Source organism: Pantherophis guttatus, chromosome 1 (assembly GCF_059756535.1).
Source record: "Pantherophis guttatus breed Tessera chromosome 1, ASM5975653v1, whole genome shotgun sequence".
NCBI classification, from domain to species: Eukaryota; Metazoa; Chordata; class Lepidosauria; order Squamata; family Colubridae; genus Pantherophis; species Pantherophis guttatus.
The window spans coordinates 335,493,860-335,514,197 of NC_142063.1; the positions used below are offsets into that span (position 1 = coordinate 335,493,860).

At 43.8% G+C, this 20,338-nt stretch overlaps 1 long non-coding RNA gene across 1 annotated transcript in view; it reads right to left on the reverse strand.

Moving 5' to 3' along the window:
* Positions 1-357: 357 nt before the first annotated feature.
* The window catches only part of LOC117667733 (uncharacterized), a 55,465-nt gene continuing 35,484 nt past the window's right edge, over positions 358-20,338 (reverse strand). Inside the window, exons 2-5 of the long non-coding RNA XR_004592117.3 lie at positions 17,362-17,403; positions 15,975-16,026; positions 12,859-12,970; positions 358-512 (exon numbers count right to left, since the gene is read on the reverse strand). This is a non-coding gene — a long non-coding RNA (uncharacterized LOC117667733). The remainder of the gene's footprint in view (positions 513-12,858; positions 12,971-15,974; positions 16,027-17,361; positions 17,404-20,338) is intronic.

Below are 20,338 nucleotides of genomic sequence, written 5' to 3' on the forward strand. Positions count from 1 at the left end.
CATGCTTTAACTGTATTGAATTTTGCTGTCATTAAAATACCCTCGGCTTTCATGATCTTTTCTAAATTTGTTTTTTATCTTCCTCCTTAGAGTTAATCATCTCTTCTCCAGCACAGGCTCCATCTTTATCTGCTGCCGAGCCCAAGAAAAATCAATCTATCTGCCGTGTTCACTTTTCTACCAATTTAATGAGAATGCCGGTTGACATTATCTTTGTATTTTTCCAAGGTAGTATTAGCCTGAATTTTCATTTTTTTTAAACTCTCAGTTTCCAATTATAAACTTGCTTTCTTTTGAGTTGACAAAATGATATTATCTGCATGTTTCAAATCATTAATGTGTCGAGCCTGAATCTGATCAGGTTGCGGGATTGTTTATTTCCTTGGTTACTCTAATATGAATTCAGTTTGACACAGCTTTGGTTGAAGGCTCCATCCTCCTCAGCTCTCCCCTCCCTTCAGCTCCAAACGGTGTCTTCAATTTTGATTTCAGTGCCATCTCTTTCAGTCCTGCTGTAACACAAGAATATAACACAAGTTATTGTAAATATAATATTCAGTGAAGATATGTTAGGGGAGACATGATAACAGTGTTCCAATATCTCAGGGGCTGCCACAAAGAAGAAAGAGTCAAGCTATTCTCCAAAGGGTAGGACAAGAAGCAACGGGTGGAAACTAATCAAGGAGAGAAGCAGTCTAGAACTAAGGAGAAATTTCCTGACAGTTAGAACAATTAATCAATGGAACAACTTGCCTCCAGAAGTTGTGAATGCTCCAACATTGGAAGTTCTTAAGATGATGTTGGACAACCATTAGTCTGAAGCAATGTAGGGTTTCCTGCCTAAGCGGGGGGTTGGACTAGAAGACCTCTATTCTATTCTATTCTATTCTATTCTATTCTATTCTATTCTATTCTATTCTATTCTATTCTATTCTATTCTATTCCATTCCATTCCATTCCATTCCATTCTTCTGCTCTATTCTATTCTATTCTATTCTATTCTATTCTATTCTATTCTATTCTATTCTATTCTATTCTATTCTATTCTATTCTATTCTATTCTAAATAACCAAACTTGTCTTACCCTCTTTTCTATTGTGAAAAATGTTGCTTCTCCATATCCCATCCTTATGGTTTCTTCTCTGTTAGTGCACTCCTCAGAAAAATAATCCGTTGTTCTTGTTTGCTATTTATTTATTTATTTTTTCATTTTGTGGCGTGATCGACCAGACCTTGCTGTAGTTACTGAAACATAAACTAAAACTACCTCTTATATTCTCTTGCTCTTTACATTTTTTTCATTATATGTTACTCCTCAAGCTCACATCCTTCTGCCTTTCATGAAATCTGCCTTTCATTTTGTGTTTCACTCTAGAGACGCAAGCAAAACTTTCCTTGCTTGAAGAATCGGTGCAATGGATGGTGATTTGACTATTCTCTTATATTTCCTTCATCAGTGGGCATGGCCAGCTCAACGTCACTTATGACAGGTGCTCCTGTGATGGCCCAGGTGCTCTTCCAGCGAAAATGGGGTCCCAAGCTCCATTTTCGGCTGCGATGGCCTCCTGCAACCCTGTGCCAGTGAAACAGAGCTCAGGAGGGTTGTGTGTGGCCCTCCCGAGCTCCGTTTTCACTGACAGAGGCACTGTGGGCCAGTCCTTCACTGTTTCCAGGGCAGATCCGCAAGCCAGATCTCAGTTTGACATCCCTGGTCTAGATGTATAGTATATGGCTACAAATGTTTGTTTGTTTTTTTTCATACTGTTTGTAAAGAGGTTTAGGATCGTTTTCATCTTCCTTTAATTTCTATCAGGTTGCTCCCATTATTAGTCTTGTATGTTCTTCTCTTAATTACATTTTTTCCCCCTATGACTTCACTGATCTTAAAATTATTTCTCATTTTCCCGCCCTTGCTATACTGCTCCGTTTGTTGGCGCTTTTCAAAACGTGGAGCGATTGCTTATTTCATTTAAAGGGAACAAAATTGTTCCGCTAATTTTAAGAAAATAATTCAGGGAAGGGCTGTGAGAGCAAGAGCTTATCGGGCCCCATACTGGTTCATAGGTTGCCCACCCCTATTTCTACACTCTACAGCTCCTAAGCATTACTCTGACATTTCCTGGTCTCCATTTATTAGAACTGCTGTTTTCTCAATGAGAAAATTATCGGAGAACAGCTCTGCTGTATACCATTAGCAGATTTTTCTGAACCGAACGTGAGCAAAATAGCTAAACAGGTGGCTCCTGGAGAGACCCAGTGAGGACAACAGATGGAAACCCAACCAGGAGACACTCACAGAATTCATTTGCATGATAAACCTATATCCTCCAGGCAATCGTTCCATACTGCAGCATGTATAATAAATATTTGGGCGCCTTGATTCTCCCCCTTCTAAGGAACTGAATTCCTCGGTTTAAAGAAGTACCAGGAATAGAGCTCAGTTATAGACCAGATGTTTTCAATGTGTTGGGTTCTGGTTGCAAACCGTGAAGGACAAAAGGCTACAGGATAGGAAGCAAAGAATCATTTGACAGAAGAGAAGATGTCTGGATGGCTTAGTTTGCATACCTGTTGTGAAAGTCTCCAGGGTAGCCTGTTTTGAAAGGTGGAATATTCATTTTCGTGAGAGAAAGTGAAAAAATGCTCAGTCCTGTTGTGTGTAAGGGGTGAGGTTGGGGTTAGATTTTGTTGTGACCTAGGCCCAAGTAGTTATTACCAGGCACAATTAGTCCTAAACAAACATATTTTATTAGAACAGCTGAGAATTACTTCATTCTCAGCTTAGTCCAAATTAAGTCCAAAACAAATTATGTTATGTTATGAATTAAGTTCATAAACAATCCTTCGGCCTTATCACCAACCTTTGTCTACTTTGGCATCCTGCCAAAGGCTTTTCTTGGCAGACATTCCGAAGCAAGAGACACCAACAAGAAACAAATGTAGCAAGACAAGAAACAAATGTAGCAATATTGCTTTCCTACAAAGATCCCAAGAGCTGTTGATGCTCTTTTAAGCCTTCTGGGAGGGGCCAATCATCTCTGGCCTTACTCCCGAGTTGTCCTTTTTGCTTTAGCTGCTCTTGCCTTCTGGCAGCTCTTTGCATGCATGTACTAGGAACCAGCTACTCCTGTTCCTCTGCCTCTCTGCTATCCGCCTCTGGAGGCAATGGAGTCCGTGCATCGCTCCCAGATGGCCCTTGCCCCATCTCTGCCTCTGACACAGAGCCCTCATCTGGGCCTTCCTCTGACTCCAGGACTGGCCCATTGTCCTCCCCAGCCTCCTCACTGTCCAACTCCACTGCCAGCTCTGCAGGCTGCTGGCAGACCACAGCAGATTTTTTATCCCGTTATTTTATAAATAATTCAAAGTTGCAAACATATCCAATACTCCTTCCTCTTCCTATTTGACCCACAACAACCACCCTGTGAAGTGAGTTGAGCTAGGAGAAGGCGAGTGCCCCAAAGTCATCCAGATGGCTTTCATGCCTAAAGTGAGACTAGAACTTTCAGTCTCCTGGTTTCTAGCCTGGTGCCTTAAGCGCTAGACCAAATTGGCAATTTTTTTCATGGCAGTTTGGCTAAGTGCATAAAATGAACAGTGAAATATTGGTCAAGTGGACCTCAGCGCAATGGACTGTGGATGCAACGGGATAAATTCTTGTTGCATTGACATCGTTTGCATTGCATCACGATGTCACAACACCAAATACACAGATGACATACCTTGCATCTTTTACATAATAATAACATTAGCTGCAGAAGACATAATCTCTGATTTAACAGACCATCTAGAATAACAGATACCCCTTCCCTTAGCTCAGAGGTGTCAAACTCAAGGGCCGCGGGGTGCTTAAATTTGGCCCATGGGGCCGGCCTGGAAATATCAAAGTACCAGCCTACAGTGCCTCTGCCAGCCAAAACGGGCCACGGGAGGCCTCTGCGTGGCCTGTTTTTGGCTGGTAGAGTGCTGCTGGAGGCCATCCAGGCCAAAAATGGGGCACAGGGGGGTGACACAGTTTAACACCCCTGCTTTAGCTGGTCCATTGTATCAAGCTTCCACTGTACCAAATTATGCTGAACCAGGTTTGGATAGTGTTTGGCTTGGTATATTATAAGAAGTAGAGGCAATCACAGGATATGATGGTTCAATCAGAATGACAAAGTAAATGTTGTGACTAGAACTTGGATCTCCTTACGGCTAATTCAGGGGTTTCCAAGCTTGGCAACTTTAAGACATGGACTTCAACTTCCAGAATTCCTCAGCCAGCATGGAATTCTGGGAGGTGAAGTCCACTCATTAAAGCATCCCCTTGTGGAACACCATGATGACTTAAGTAGGAGTGGGATTTGAAGTCTAGTTAAACTTCTAGTGATTTTATGTAGGTTACTTAAGTTGAGTGAAGAGAGATCAGAGGTGGTATTCAACCGATTTGGACCAGTTGGGGCATGCGTGGTGAACTGGTGGTAACAATATGTGAAACCCACTCCTGAGAGAGATGCAATGGAATCAAGGAAACACATATAACCACTTTCCATGATTGAATGAGCTGCATCAGTAGTGGTTTTCTAAAACACTAAAGTCCTCTAAATAGGAGACCCCAAAATCGGAAGCTTTGATAGGGAATGGCCTCCAGAAAACCATAAAAGACCAATTTCAACTGATGGCTAAATTTGACTAACTGTTGTGACCCAAGCCCAAGTAAGTAGTAGGAAAATCAGTCAGTGAAAAAACAAACAAACTTTATTCAAACAGCTGAGAATTACTTCATTTCCAGCCTCATTCAACTAAATTAAAGCAAATTCCTCCCAACACAAATTCCTTAGTCCTATCACAAACCTTAGTCCAATTAGGCAAACTGCCAAAGGCCTTTCTTGGCAAACGTTCAGAAGTCACAGATACAAAAATAAATACAAGACGTAGACGAAGAAGAAGACGAAGCTACCAATGTTGTTTTCCGGCAAAGCCCAAACGCCATTGCTGTTCTGTTTTAAGCCTTATGGGAGGGGCCAATCATCTCTTTGCCCTACTCCTGAGTCGTCCTCTTTGCTTGAGCTGCTCTTGCCTTTTGGCAGCTCTTCTCATGCGTGCATTAGGAACAGGCTCCTTCTGTTCCTCTGCCTCACTCCTATCAGGCTCTGGAGGCTCTGGAGTCTACACCTCACTCCCCGATGGCCCTGGCCCCATCTCTGCCTCTGACGCAGAGCTCTCATACGGGCCTTCCCCAGCCTCCAGAACTGGCCCATGTCCTTCCTCAGCCTCATCGCTGTCTGACTCCGCTGCCAGCTCCACAACACCAACTTTTTGAAATCAGTGAAGGAAATCAGGAACTTCCACAATCCTGCAAGGAATTATTTTGAGAGACTCGAGGCTTTCTGATATCTTCATGAAATAAATAACTGATATTAGTTACCTTCCATGTGTAAAGGATTACCTCTAAACAAACAGAATGTCATTCTTTTGAAGAAAGCTCTTTTAAAAAGATTAAAGCTCTTTTTTTTAAAAAAAAATACATAAACAAGCATGTCCCTAGTTTTTGAAATACAAAAATAAGAGTTGGGCTACTTTTATTTAAATGTCGCATCTCTTATTTAATTTTCATTTATAATAGCAATGGAACTTAGACTTATATACCGCTTCAAAGTGCTATTACAGGCCTTTCTAAGCAGTTTACAGAGTCAGCATCAGTGGTGAAATCTGAACCGGTTTGCTATTGGTTCGCTGGCTGCATATGTGTGCTACGCGCCAAGTGAGCGCTGCACGTTTAAAAAGCTACCACTAGCTTTTTTTTTTACTACCGGTTTGCCCAAACTGATAGTTTTTATCACTACCAATTCGCTCGAACTGGAGCGAACCAGTAGCATTTCATCCCTGGTCAGCATATTGCCCCCAACAATCTGGGTCTTCATTTTACCCACCTTGGAAGAATGGAAGGCTGAGTCAGCCTTGAGCCTGGTGAGATTTGATCTGCCAAATTGCAGGCAGCTGGCAGTCAGCAGAAGTATCCTTCATTCTAACAACTGCGGCACTGTGGTTCATAATGAAAGGTATTTGCTGCCCATCTAACATCCAATAACTTTTTTTTTTAACTTCTTCCTTCTCCTTAGTGCTCATAACAAGTTTTGAGTAGAAGAAAACTAAAAAAAAAATAAAAAAATTAAAGTGATGTGTTCCAAACTTCTTAATACCTCTGGGCAAGTTCATGTTTTATAATTACATCTGAAATATCCTCAAAGCGGGGAGGGAATGAAAGCAAATCCTCCTAATTTGAATGAATTTACTTGCAAATATTTGAGTCTATTTCCCTGCCGTTATTACACTGTACATATAAGAAGAAAAGGGAGGGAATGAAAAGGGCTCTGACTGTAAATTGAATAGCATGAATTAGAAAGGATTTAGGAAATGGTGTGTTATATCACCTGTCGGTAAATTCATTAACTTTGCTATTTGCCTGATATTAATTTGCAAAAGTGTTGTTTATTTGTTTATTTATTAAAAATTTAAGGCTCCCCAACTCCCTGGAAAGTCTAGGCAGCATACAGTAGTAAAACGATTTAAAGATACAAGTGAAAGAACAACAGGCAGCCAAGAAAAAAAAATGTTAACCCTCTTTTCAACATTACAAAAATTAAAAATCCAGAAGCAGAGATTATATTTATTATCTTCCTCTATCTTCCTGTAAAAATCTCCTCCTCTATACTTTAGCTTCGCAACAGGTAGAACAGGCCAAGACACAGAGGCTGGCTTGGAAAATTTTAAGCCATGGCTTGTTATAATCTTGGTTTCTCAAACAAGCCATAATTGCTTGGTTCCAACATAATGTTAACCATAAACCATAGATTACATGATGGTTGGTTTGTATGGTACACCTAGTTAAAAAGTAAAAGTTCCCCCTTCTCTCAAGTCATCAGTCGCATTGGCCAATCGAGATGCTGGCCTGTTGCTTGGTTACTTCACTCCTTCTCTCCCCAGCCACCTGTTGGAATGTCCTTGGTTCCCACAGGAAAACTTTTTGTTTTGACTACAAACCCCTGGCTAGTTATTTTCCCCCTCCCTGTCCTGTCTTCTTCCTTGTGGCAACCCTGAAGCCTCCAAGATGGCCTCAGCCAGGTTCGCTTCAGGATTGACAGTGACTGCATTTCAGACGCATTTTTTTTAAAAAAAAATTTGATTTATATGCCGCCCTTCTCCGGAGACTCAGGGCGGCTTACAATGCGTTAAGCAATAGCCTTCATACTTTTGTATATTTATACAAAGTCAGCTTATTGCCCCCACAAACTGGGTCCTCATTTCACCTACCTTAGAAAGGATGGAAGGCTGAGTCAACCTTGAGCCTTGGAGGGATTCGAACCAGCAGTAATTGCAGGCAGCTGTGTTAATAACAGGGTGCTTAGACCACTGTACTATCAAGGCTCTATTGCAATAGAGCTTGCAATTGGCTCGCCTTTATTTACTAGTTGCAGTGTCCCAGGGACACACGACCACCATTTGCGATGGTTTTTTTGCCAGCCTCCAGCAAATATACCCATTCAGAAGAATGGGGTCACACTTACAACCACAGCATTCACTTAGTGACCACAGATTGGCAATTTGTAATTTGCTTAACAACCGATGCAAAAAATGTTGTAAAATAGGGTCCTGTCACATGGGTGTCTCCACCTATGACAGGGATGGCTAACCTTTTTGCCATCGCGTGCCAAAAGCGGGGGAGGGAGCGCGGGGGTAATTCAATGTGCTCTGCCCCCAGGCATGCACGTGCAACACCCCCCCACCCGTGCTCCCCCCACTTTTGGCACGCAATGGCACAGTGGGCCCGGTAGGCCTGTTTTTTTGCCCTCCCCAGGCTCCAGAGGCTTTCTAGGGGCTGGAGAGGGCAAAAATGGACTCCCCACCCCCCAGAGGTCAGAAACAGCCCGTTTCCCGATTTCTGGTGGGCCCGAAAGACCCGAAAATCAGCTGGCTGGCATACGCGTACACGCTGGAGCTGAGCTAGAGCAACACTCACGTGTCCACAGATATGACTCCACGTGCCATAGGTTCGCCATCACGGATCTAGGACCATAATAACTTGTGAATGGAAATCTGGCCTCAACTGCAGTCATACACTGAAGACTATTTGTATTTACCTTTAACCAACTAGCTTCAGAGGTGGTATTCAGCCAGTTCAAACCAGTTCGGGCGAACCGGTAATGGAGATCTGGTAGCGGAAATTGCGGCCCGCCCACCCACCTACCTGTCCTGGCGCTATGCCATCCTATTTAGGCACGTTTTTGAGGCTGGGCACATGCATGGAAGGTACACACACGAGCAAAGCACATGCGCGGAAGGTGAGCATGTGCATGAAGTGAGCATGTGTGTGAAATGAGCATGCACGCATGGGGCAAACCAGTAGTAACCAAATGTGACCCCCCCCTCCGCTGACTAGCTTGTTTATGGCTATTGTGGAATGGGAATTAGCTTGGTCTTGCTTAACACTTGGATGGAAGACCATCAAGGAATCTGAATGTTGTAGGTTAGATGAGGGTTCAAAAACCAATAACAGAAGAAGACCATAACAAGCTCCTTGAATATGGTGCCTGATGTTCACAGAATCTGGAAACTACGAATAGATTTCCAGTACGGCATTAATAAGTTGCTAAAAGCTGCAAGCTACTTGTGTTATTCATATGCGCGGGATTATACTTGCAGATTCTCCCCCCCACCCCTCTGGGAGCAGAAAGGCTGGATGGATTTGTAGAATCGCTGTTTGTGAGGCCTTTCTCCACATAGATCTTGATTTGCCTTCAGAACAATGCAGTCGCCTCTTGAAACTGCCACATCTATGCACTGTCAAAGCTGCATAAGAATGAGATCGCCTGCAACTGCAACATGATGGAGATAGCATTTCGGCTTTAGATGCCACTTCTGAGAAGATGATAGTAAAAAAAGTAAAAAAAAAAAAAAGAAGAACCTTTTGATCAAAGGTTCAGCCTTGGTGGCGCAGCAGACTAAAGCACTGTTAAGTAACACCAGCTGCCTGCAATTACTGCAAGTGCAAATCTCACCAGGCTCAAGGTTGACTCAGCCTTCCATCCTTTCGAGGTAGATAAAATGAGGACCCGGTTTGTGGGGGCAATAAGCTGACTTTGTATAAAAAAGAACACCGCTTTGGGGGGGGGCGAAAGCCCTACTAAGCAGGTATATACAAAAGTATGAAGGCTATTGCTTAACGCGTTGTAAGCCGCCCTGAGTCTCCGGAAAAGGGCGGCATATAAATCGAACCAATAAACAAACAAACAAACAAACAAACAAACAAACAAACAAATAAATAAATAAATAAATAAGTGCACTTTATTCAGACATACCATTTCAGACAAATGGCTCTCCAATCTCTTCTTTAAAATCCTCCAGTGATGGAGCACCCACAACTTCTAAAGGCAACTTCTGTTCCACTGGTTCATTGTTCTCACTGTCAGAAAATTTCTCTTTAGTTCTAGGTTGGTTCTCTCTTTAATGATCTTCCACCTGTTCATGTGTGGTGGATCTTCTAGCAGATCTTCACCAGTTATTCAGGAAGGAAGAGGAGGAGAGCAAATGGTTTTTGAAGGATAGAAAACAAACGGGCTGAGGCAGGGGTGGGTTCTAATTTTTTTTACTAGCGGTTCTGTGGGTGTGGCTTATTTTGTGGGTGTGGCTTGGAGGTCATGTGACTAGGTGGGCGTGGCTAGCTGCTCAGAGTCATTTCTGGAAGGTCCTCGCACTTACAACCAGTCCTCGCACTTACGACCCAACTCATTTGTTTGCTTTTAACACTGATCAGCTGTAGGACGGCCCTTTGAAGCCCCATGGCAAGAGTTTAAACAGTTTTTTTTCCCTCTAGTCATCAGCTGGGACTCAGGAGGCAGCAATAGATTGGGGGTGAGACCAAATAAAAGGTAAGAATAACGTGGGGGGGTGGGAGGGCGGGGGGGGGGGAGAACCGGTTCGATGACATCATATCGTCACTGCTACCGGCTTGGCGGAACCGGACCGAACCAGGAGGAACCCACCACTGGGCTGAGGTGGTATATGATATAACACATGTGTCATGCGCCAGGACAAAACAAATCTGCTGTCAGGTTCCAACGGATGCCCTAATTCAATCATGAGCTTTGAGCCAAGCTTCAAAAGAAATTCAGTTATTTATTAGGAGCTTCATGTCAAGATAACAGTAACAGAGTTGGAAGGGAGCTTGGGGGTCATCTAGTCCAACCCCCTGCTCACGCAGGAGACCTATACTATGTCAGCACATTCCAGGTGAAGCCAACTCTGACCCCACGTAATTTACGGTCTCAATCATGACCCTGTTTTCCCCCTCCCCTCCGGGTGTGTCACCAATCACATTTGCCAACGGAGCAAGTTCATGGGTTGTAGAGATCACTCCCCTCTGGCCGCTGTGAGTAACCCTGGGAGACAGCCTTAAGAAAGATATGTCTGGAATGCACTCCTGTGTTTGGCTGCTGGCTGCTTCATCTGTTTCTCATCCCCCTTGCCTATGGCAACTTGAGAGCAGGCCAGGGATGCTTTGCGAGTTGACGTCTGCATTCTTGGCGAGCAAAGAAATTGCTTTCATTTTTTTTTTCTACCATGAAGGAGAAAAGATCATTGAAATTCTCTTTAGAATAGAATAACAAATTTGGAAGGGACCTTGGAGGTGTTCCAGTCCAACCCACTGCTCGAGCAGGAGACCTTATACCATTTCAGACAAATGGTTGTCTAGTCTCATTTTGAAAGCCTCCAGTGATGGAGCACTCACAACTTCTGAAGGCAAACCGTTCCACTAGTTGATTGCTCTCACTGTTAGGAATTTTCTCCTTAGTTCTAGGTTGCTTCTCTCTTTCTTGCATTTTGTTTAGTAAAAACATACACAATATTTGAGAAGTTAATGTGAGAAGTTGAGCCAGTGTTCGGTTTCTGCTGCCGCAATAATCTCTTCCAAAGTAGGAAATCTTTCAAGAACTTCAACCTCTGCTTAAAGAGATAAACCCATGGCCTTCCAAAAGCCATATATGAGAGCCAGTTTCATCTAATGGTTGAGATGTTGGATTTTGACCCATTCTGCGCCTCAACCACAGGATATGCTGCAAAGCACATTATGTGGAAATTTGTTTCTGAAAAGAAACAACGACTAATATTCTATTAAACCAAGTTGGCATAAAATGTACACTATAATGAAAACCAATACTTCCACAGACAAGAATGTAAATATATAAACAGCGGAAGAATACACATAAAATTAAACTAGATTTTTTAAAGAGAGTTTTTAAAGACTTCATTAAATGGATGAATGGCCAGTTAAATCAGTCTTGCAGTATATCATCTTAATGGTTCTCACACTATCCCAGAATGGAACATTATGTGGCAATATCATGGTCCATATATATTCCAATTCACATATCTCTGGATACGGCACAACATTTTCTTTTATTTTGCTTATATACTGCATGTAAACAGTTTTTGCAGAGTTTTCCCTAATATGTATGTTTAAATGGAACACTGCTTGGCCAAATTCAAAACACTGTGATTATTAAAGGATCATGGACTTCTAATTCAGAGAAGTGCAAAGAAGAGAAACTAAAGCCTGGAGACTAAAACATAGGAAGAACGGTTGCCGGACTTGGGTTTGGCTAGTCTAGAGAAAAGAAGGACTAGAGCTGACATGATAGCAATAGCCCTTAGACTTATATACAACTTCACAGTGCTTTACAGCCCTCTCTAAGCAGTTTCCAGAGTCAGCCTATTGCCCCCAACAATCTGGGTCCTCATTTTACCCACCTCAGAAGGATGGAAGGCTGAGTCAGCCTTGAGCCTAGTGAGATTCGATCTGCCAAACTGCTGGCAGCCAGGGATCAGCAGAAGTAGCCTGCAGTACTGCACTCTAACCACTGTGCCACCGTGGCTCTTATGATAGCAGTATTCTAGCATTTGAGAAGTTGCCACAAGGAAGAGGGGGTCGATTTATTTTCCTAATCAGCAGAGGGAAGGACAAGAAACAATGGATGGAAACTAATCAAGGAGAGAAACAACCTGGAATTCCCTGGGTATGGCCCAGTAGTGGATTCTAACTGGCTTTACTATCGTTTCTCTTCGTGTATGCGCTTCGCACGCAATCGCCGCATGAATGCTCGCTTTGCTCGCATGTGCGCCAAACTTGCGCTCAGCGCAAGCGCGTTAGGAATATGCCCAATTCACTCTGCCGCACCTATCAGCTGGGCTAAAAATAAAGAAATAAAAAGTAGGAATAACGCGGAGGCGGGCGGGAGAGCCCATCTCCCAGACAAAGAGAACCTGTTCGGTGACATCATATCATCACCGCTACCAGCTCATCCCAACTGGGAGGAACCAGTGGTGGGTTCCTCCCAGTTCGGTCCAGTTCGGCCGAGCCGGTAGCGGTGACGATATGACTTCACCGAACCGGTTGTCCCCCCCCCCCGTCCTCCCCCCCAACCCACCCACGTTATTCTTACCTTTTATTTGGTCCCACCCCCAATCTATTGCTGCCTCCTGAGTCCCAGCTGATGACTAGAGGGAAAAAAAACTGTTTAAACTCTTGCCGCGGGGCTTCAAAGGGCCGTCCTACAGCTGATCAGTGTTAAAAGCAAACAAATGAGTCCGGTCGTAAGTGTGAGGACTGGTCGTAACTGCGAGGACCTTCCAGAAATGACTGACCAGCTAGCCACGCCCACCTAGTCACATGACCTCCAAGCCACACCCACAAAATAAGCCACGCCCACAGAACCGGTAGTAAAAAAATTTAGAACCCACCCCTGGGAGGAAACCACCACTGGTATGGCCCCAGAAGGTGATACCAGTACCATAAAAGCAGAGGTGAGTTGTACTTACCTTTACTACCAGTTTGCAACAAGGCTGTGTAGAAGCTCCCTGATGATGTTGCGGTTGGTGGGCGGAGCCTCCTGCCAGTTTACTACAGGTCCGAACCGGGGGCAATCCACCACTGCATAAAAGAATCCACTAGAGTTAGGCAGCCAATGAATTTAAATAATAATTGCAAACAAACAAACAAAAGCTATTAACAAACAACAGCAAATGTTGCCTTAGGGATAAAATCACTAAGATAAGATCAAATAAGAGCCATAGTGGCAGTGGTTAGAATGCGGTACTGCAGGCTATTTCTGCTGATTGCCACCTGTCAGCAGTTTGGCAGTTCGATTCTGACTGGCTCAAGGTTGACTCAGCCTTCCACCCTTCCAAGGTCGGTAAAATGAGGACTCAGATTGTTGGGGGCCATATGCTGATTCTGTAAACCACTTAAAGAAGGCTGTAAAACACTGTGAAGTGATAAATAAGTCTAAGTCTAATTGCTATCAAACAGAATGGAGGTGGACGGGACCTTGGGGGCTTTTAGTCCAACCCTCTGCTCAAGCAGAAGATCATATACCATTTCAGACAAGTGACTGTCCAATCTCTTCTTAAAAATCTCCAGTGATGAAGCACCTACAACTTTTGAAGGCAAGCTGTTCCACAGGTTAACTGTCCTCACTGTTAGGGAGTTTCTCCTTAATTCCAGGTTGCTTCTCTCCTTGATTAGTTTCCATCCATTGTTTCTTGTCCTGCCCTCTGTTGCTTTGGAAAATAAGTTGATCCCCTCCTCTTTGTGGCAACCTCTCACATACTGGAATACCACTATCATGTCCCCGCTAATCCAGGGGTGAAATCCAGCAGGTTCTGACAAGTTTTGGAGAACCGCTAGCGGAAATTTTGAGTAGTTCGGGGAACCAGCAGATTCCACCTCTGGCCAGCCCCAGAGTGGGGTGGCAATATCCTTCTCCCAGGAATTGGGTGGGAATGGGGTTTTTGCAATATCCTTCCCCCAGGAATGGGGTGGGAATGGGGATTTTGCAATATCCTTCCCCCAGGAGTGGGGTGGGAATGGAGATTTTGCAATATCCTTCTCTCAGGAGTGGGGTGGGAATGGGGATCTTGCAATATCCTTCCCCCAGGAGTGGGGTGGGAATGGGGATTTTGCAATATCCTTCTCCCAGGAGTGGGGTGGGAATGGGGATTTTACAATATCCTTCTCCCAGGACTGGGGTGGGAATGAAGATTTTGCAGTATCCTTCCCATGCCACACCCACCAAGCCACACCCATCAAGCCACATCCACCAAGCCACACCATGTCCACCAAGCCATGCCCAGAGATCCAGTAGTAAAAAATTTTGAATTTCACCTCTGCCCTAATCCTTCTTTTTTTCCAGACTGATCAAACCCAAATCCTGCAACCATGTACACAATCATATAAGTGTAATCATGTACTGTATGTGGATAAAACAATTGACCATTTGATCAGTGGCTTTCACAAAATTTCACCGACGACAAGCAGCGTCAAGACCAAGTTGACAGAATTATTCATTGGAAGCTTGGCCAGAGGTTTGGATTTGAATCTAACAGGTAGTCCTTGGCCTCCAACCACCAGAATTTCCATTGCTAAGCAAGATGGTTGCTAAGAGAGTCATGCTCAATTTTACAAACATTTTAGTCAGGTTTGTAAAGCGAATCACTACAGTTAAGTGAATCATGTGGTCATTAAATGAATCCAGCTTCCCCCATTGACCGGCTGGGAACATAAGTAAGGAATTTGGTTGAATATTGGGAGGCGTTTTTAACAAGCCTGGGACATTCTACTTCATGATACTGTATGTTGTCTTCTCCTTCACTGCAAGTCTTCATACAGGCTAGATCAGGGGTCAGCAACCTGCGGCTCCAGAGCCCCATGCGGCTCTTTGGGCCCTCTGCTGTGGCTCCCTGTCAGGTGATCCCACCACTGGCTGGCCCCGCCCCTCACCCTCCCCTCCCAGTCACTCCTCACCTGGCGTGAGAAGGTAAGGGCAACGGCGGGAGATGGAGAAGCAGCCAGGGCGGAGAGGGGGTGGGGGAGAGAGGAAGGGAGGGAGGGGAGAGCGAGAGATGTCAAAAGGATTTTGTGTTTTTTAACAACTGGTTCTCTGCCCTAATGACCGGCTGGGTAGGCGTGGCTGGGGGTGTGTGTCATGTGACTGGTGGAAGTGAGTGACATCGAATTGGCCATGCCCATCCAGGTTTTGTGGCTCCTGGTGTTTTCTTTTCTGTGGAAAATGGGTCCAAATGGCTCTTTGAGTATTTAAGGTTGCAGACCCCTGGGCTAGAACATAGAATCAGATCATAGAATCTGATCATAGAGTCATAGGGCTGGAAAGCACCATGGAGGCAGTGGTGAAATCCAAATTTTTTTACTAACGGTTCTGTGGGTGTGGCTTGGTGGATGTGGGAGGGGAAGAATACTGCAAAATCTCCACTCCCACCCCACTCTGGGGCCAGCCAGAGGTGGTATTTTCCAGTTCTCCGAACTGCTCAAAATTTCCGCTACCAGTTCTCCAGAACCTGTCAGAACCTGCTGGATTTCACCCCTGCATGGAGTCATCTTGTCCAATCCCCTTCCCAATGTAGGAATTCACATACCATCCTGAACAATTGGCTGTCCAATCTTTTCTTCCATGCCTCCAGTGATGAAACATGCATCTGACCCATGTGCCAAAAATTAAAAGGGCCAGAGCTTCAGTCACCCAATTGCACCATAATTAACCTCCCTTGTGAGTCCCTCCGGTTAACCACATTAAATATATTATGCAATTACAGTTACCGAACCTCTTTTTTTTTGACTTTATGGAGTAAACCATGCCTGATCTTCATGACTGTGTCATAGCTAACCCGCTACACACTCCGCTCGCAACCAGATAACAAAAACAGGGAAAGGCGTGGGCAGGTTTGGAACATAAGAAAGGGGTTGGGAGGGAATTGTGGAATGCAAGGGAGCTGACGGTTGCCTGGCAACATCCTGGTCCCCAAGGTCAAATGATGGGGAAGTTCTAAGGCGCTTAGACCGTTTCCCAAAACAAATTGACTGTCGTTGATGGGTGGACAATGAACAGTGGGTGGCCCAGGGGAGAAAAGGGGATTTTTACCTATGCTGCTTCGTGCATGAAAACTTCAGAACCGGCTTTGCTTCTTCTCTGCCTATGTGGAATGATCAGTAAAGTTATATAGTAAAATAATGTCCCAGGAGTTTCCTTTGCTGCATATGTCAACGGGACGATTGACGTACCATTTTTTTTTTTTTAAAGCAGCATGTCCCACTGAAAGACAGGGTGGGGAAAAGGTGAGATTGCAGATAATTCCCCTAATCATTTGCTTTGCATCGCTATAACCCCCCCTCCCCAAAAAAATAAAGTATAAAAGACAAGAAGGATTATACGCCATCTTTTTGATAAGCTGTCCTTAAGGTATCATTATATGCGCATGAAAGCTGAGCATTAGAAAACCTGCAGGGAAAGATCCCAACCCATCAAATCCCTCCCAAGCTAAGCCGTATTCCCTCGCCAAAACTAATATCCAGCTCAGGACAAAAATAAAAGCTTTTTTTCCTCGTCTTATGCCTCGTTCATCATTATTAGGATGCTTGCCTGCTCATCTTAATTAAAACTTGTCTCTGAACATGTAATCAATGATTTGGCCATGCATTAGAGCTCAACCTACAAGGTTTAATTTTGGAACCTACCACTCTTATCTCCAGGATTTTCTTCCCTTGCCAAGCATGCCTTAAGGCAGTCTTTCTCAAACTTGGCAACTTCAAGACGTGCGGACTTCAATTCCCAGAACTGCCTAGCCGGCATGCCGCCTAGGGAATTCTGGGAGTTGAAGTCTGTAGATCTAAAGCTGCCAAGTTTGAGAAACATTGCTTTAAAGGATCAATCATCCGAAACAGCCATTTCCCACAGCAACCTCTCCAAGGGTTTCTGTGTTCCAGCCTTCTCTTCTGTCTTGCAAACTTTTTAATCGTAGTTTTTTGTAAAGAAAATTATTATTAGGAGGGGAAGCAGGGAAGGATAAAACAACGCAGCAAGATTCTGGACCTCTTGCTGTTTCTTCCTGGAATCTGAGGCCAGCTCATCTCCAGATCACAGCAGGTTTCATTCCTCTTCTCTCTCTCTCTCTCTCTCTCTCTCTCTCTCTCCCCTCCACCTCTCTCTCTCTCTCCTCCCTCCCTCCCTCCCTCTCTCTCTCCCCCCCCACACACATCAGTCTCTCCTTGCAAGCTTTCAATCACCTTCAGCTTTTCAATCTATGCTCATCAGGCTGTTGATGTGTTTGTCCAGCATCTACAACCTATCAGGTCAATGATTTTTTTTAAAAAAAATGGGTCACACTTTGAAAGAGATTTCTTTATCAGAGCTGGAAAGAACCTTGGAGGTCTTCTAGTCCAACCCCCTGCTCAGGCAGGAAACTCTATAACATTTTATACAAATGGTTGTCCAATCCCTTCTTAAAAACCTCCAGTGTTGGAGCACCCACCATTTCTGGAGGCATGTCATTCCGCTCATTCATTGTTCTTTCCTGCAAGAGGAAAAAAAAATGGTTTAAGAATGATAGAATCTCGGTTTGGTTGATGTGATTATCTGTGTTTCTTCCCTTTGCAGGCAAATGAAGAAAATAATTTCCTTCCTTTTTCAGAGAAGAGCTGAAAATCAGAGAATATCTCTTGATAGGAGATAGGAAGTAGGAACTTGTACCAAAAATGAAGAATTCTTGGAGGGTTTCAAGACAGATCAATAGCAATAGCACTTAGACTTATATACCGCTTCACAGTGCTTTACAGCCCTCTCTAAGCGGTTTACAGAGTCAACATATTGCCCCCAACAATCTGGGTCCTCATTTTACCTACATTGGAAGGATGGAAGGCTGAATCAACCTTGAACCTGTGAGATTTGAACTGCCGAACTGCAGCTAGCAGTCAGCTGAAGTAGCCTGCAGTGCTGCACTCTAACCACTGCACCACCTCAGCTCTATTGTGCCACCTCGGTTCTATGTAGATCAATATGTATTGATCTATTAACTCTCTATATGAGACTCTGATAGCAGCTGTAGATATGCTGGGAAGGGGGGCGGGATATCCTGGATTGGTTAATAAAAATGCTACTAATTTAACAATTTCAATGATTCACTTAACAACTGTGGCCAGAAAGGTTGTAAAATGGGACAAAACTCACTTCACGTCTCTTTTAGCAACTGAAATTTTGGGTACAATTGTGGTTGTAAGTCTAGGACTACCTGTAAATGAGCTTGCTTTTTACTTATCATAGAATCAATCAATCAGAATAGAGCTGGAAGGGCCCTTGGAGGTCTTTTACTCCAGCACCAGTGGTGGGTTCCTCCCGGTTTGGCCTGGTTCGGCCGAGTCGGTAGCGGTGACGATATAATGTCACCGAACCGGTTCTCTTTGTTCGGGAGCTGGGCCCTCCTGTTCCCCCCCCCCCCGGCGTTATTCTTATCTTTTATTTGGCCCCACCCCCAATTTTTCACTGCCTCCCGAGTCCCAGCTGATCAGCTGGAAGGAAAAAAACTGTTTAAACTCTTGCCGCAGGGCTTCAAAGGGCCGCCCTACAGCTGATCAGTGTTAAAAGGCAGTGTAGTGGTAGACCGGTGCCTCCAAAAACAAATGGGTAGACCGGGACGCTTGAAAAACAAATGAGTAGACTAGGACGCTCCAAAAACAAATGGGTAGACCAGGACGCTCGAAAAACAAATGGGTAGACCAGGACGCTCGAAAAACAAATGGGTAGACCGAGATACTCTAAAAATAAATGGGTAGACCGGTACAGCTCTACAAGCAGTTAAAAGCCTGGTAGACCAGTACCTCTGCTAAAGCCTAAAGAATTGTCACATGACCATCAAGCCACACCCACAAAATAAGCTACGCCCACAGAACCGGTAGTAAAAAATGTTAGAACCCACCCCTGTCCAGCACCCTGCTCAAGCAGGAGACCTTATACCATTTCAGACAGGTGGCTGTCCAGTCTCTTCTTAAAAACCTCCAGTGATGAAGCACCTACAACTTTTGAAGGCAAGCTGTTCTACTTGTTAATTGTCCTCACTTTTAGGAAGTTTCTCCTTAATTCCAGGTTGTTTCTCTCTTTCATTAGTTTCAATCCATTATTTTTTGTCTTGCCTTCTGATGCTTTGGAAAATAAGTTGACCCTCCTCTTCTTTGTGGCAGCCCCTCATGTCATCTCTAGTCCTTATTTTCTCTAGACTGGCCATATCCAATTCCTCATATGTTTTGGTCTCCAGGCCCTTAATCGTCTTAGTTGCGCTTCTTTGCACATTTTCCCCCCAAAGTCTCAACATCTTTTTTGTAATGTAGTGACCCAAGTTGGATGCAATATTCCAGGTGTGGTCTTACTAAGGATTTATAAAGTGGTACTAATACTTCATGTGATTTTGATTCCATGCCTCTGTTTATACAGCCAAGGATTGCATTAACTTTTTTGGCTGCTGCCACACACTGCTAGCTAACGTTTAAGTGGTTATTCACTAGGACTCCAAGGTCTCTCTCAAAGTTAATGTTTTTGAGCTAGGTTTCACCTAATCTGTACTTCTATCTTTGGTTTTTCCTGTCTAGCTGTAAAATCTTGCTTTTCTCCACATTAAATTTCATGTTGTTGGATAGGGCCCATTGTTCAAGTCTGTCAACATCCATTTGGATTCTGAGTTTGTCTTCTGGGGTGTTGGCTATTCCCATCAGATGTGTCATCTGCAAATTTGATGAGTTCCCCTTCAATTCCCTTCCCTTCCCTTTTATTATTTTGTCAAGGTGATAATTTAAGAGCTGACCAACTGATGCAATGATGGGAATGGGTCAGCAGGATCTTTGACTGTTATCCCTGTAAGAGCCTACCTATCCCCGGCCTAGCCTAAATGGTTTTTAAATTGGGATTTTAAATTTTATGGATTTGGGGGTTTTAAATTGGGAAGCTAGTGATTTAATTCTTTTTAATTATCTTAACTTTTGTATTTGTATGTTTTTTAATTTTGGCTGTTCACCGCCCTGAGTCCCTTCTGGGAGAAGGGCGGTATACAAATTAAATAAATAAATAAATAAATAAAAATAAAGAGCCTGAGTAATAAAAGGAGGCCCTACTAGAGTATTCATTCATTCGTTGAGTTTCTTCCCTGCTGTAATTGCTGTTTGTTTAAATAATGCTTGTATCACGTGTATGTATAGTATTTCTATATTCCTATTGTAGATAAAAACCACTATTTGAACCAAACCACTGTTGGCTGTACTTGTTCCTGGGTTGATACACATGAAAGACCTGTGCACACTCTGACAGCAATAGCAATAGCACTTAGACTTATATACCGCTTTACAGTGCTTTACAGTCTTCTCTAAGTGGCTTACAGAGTCAACATATTGCCCCCAACAATCTGGGTCCTCATTTTACCCACCTTGGAAGGATGGAAGGCTGAGTCAACCTTGAGCCTGGTGAGA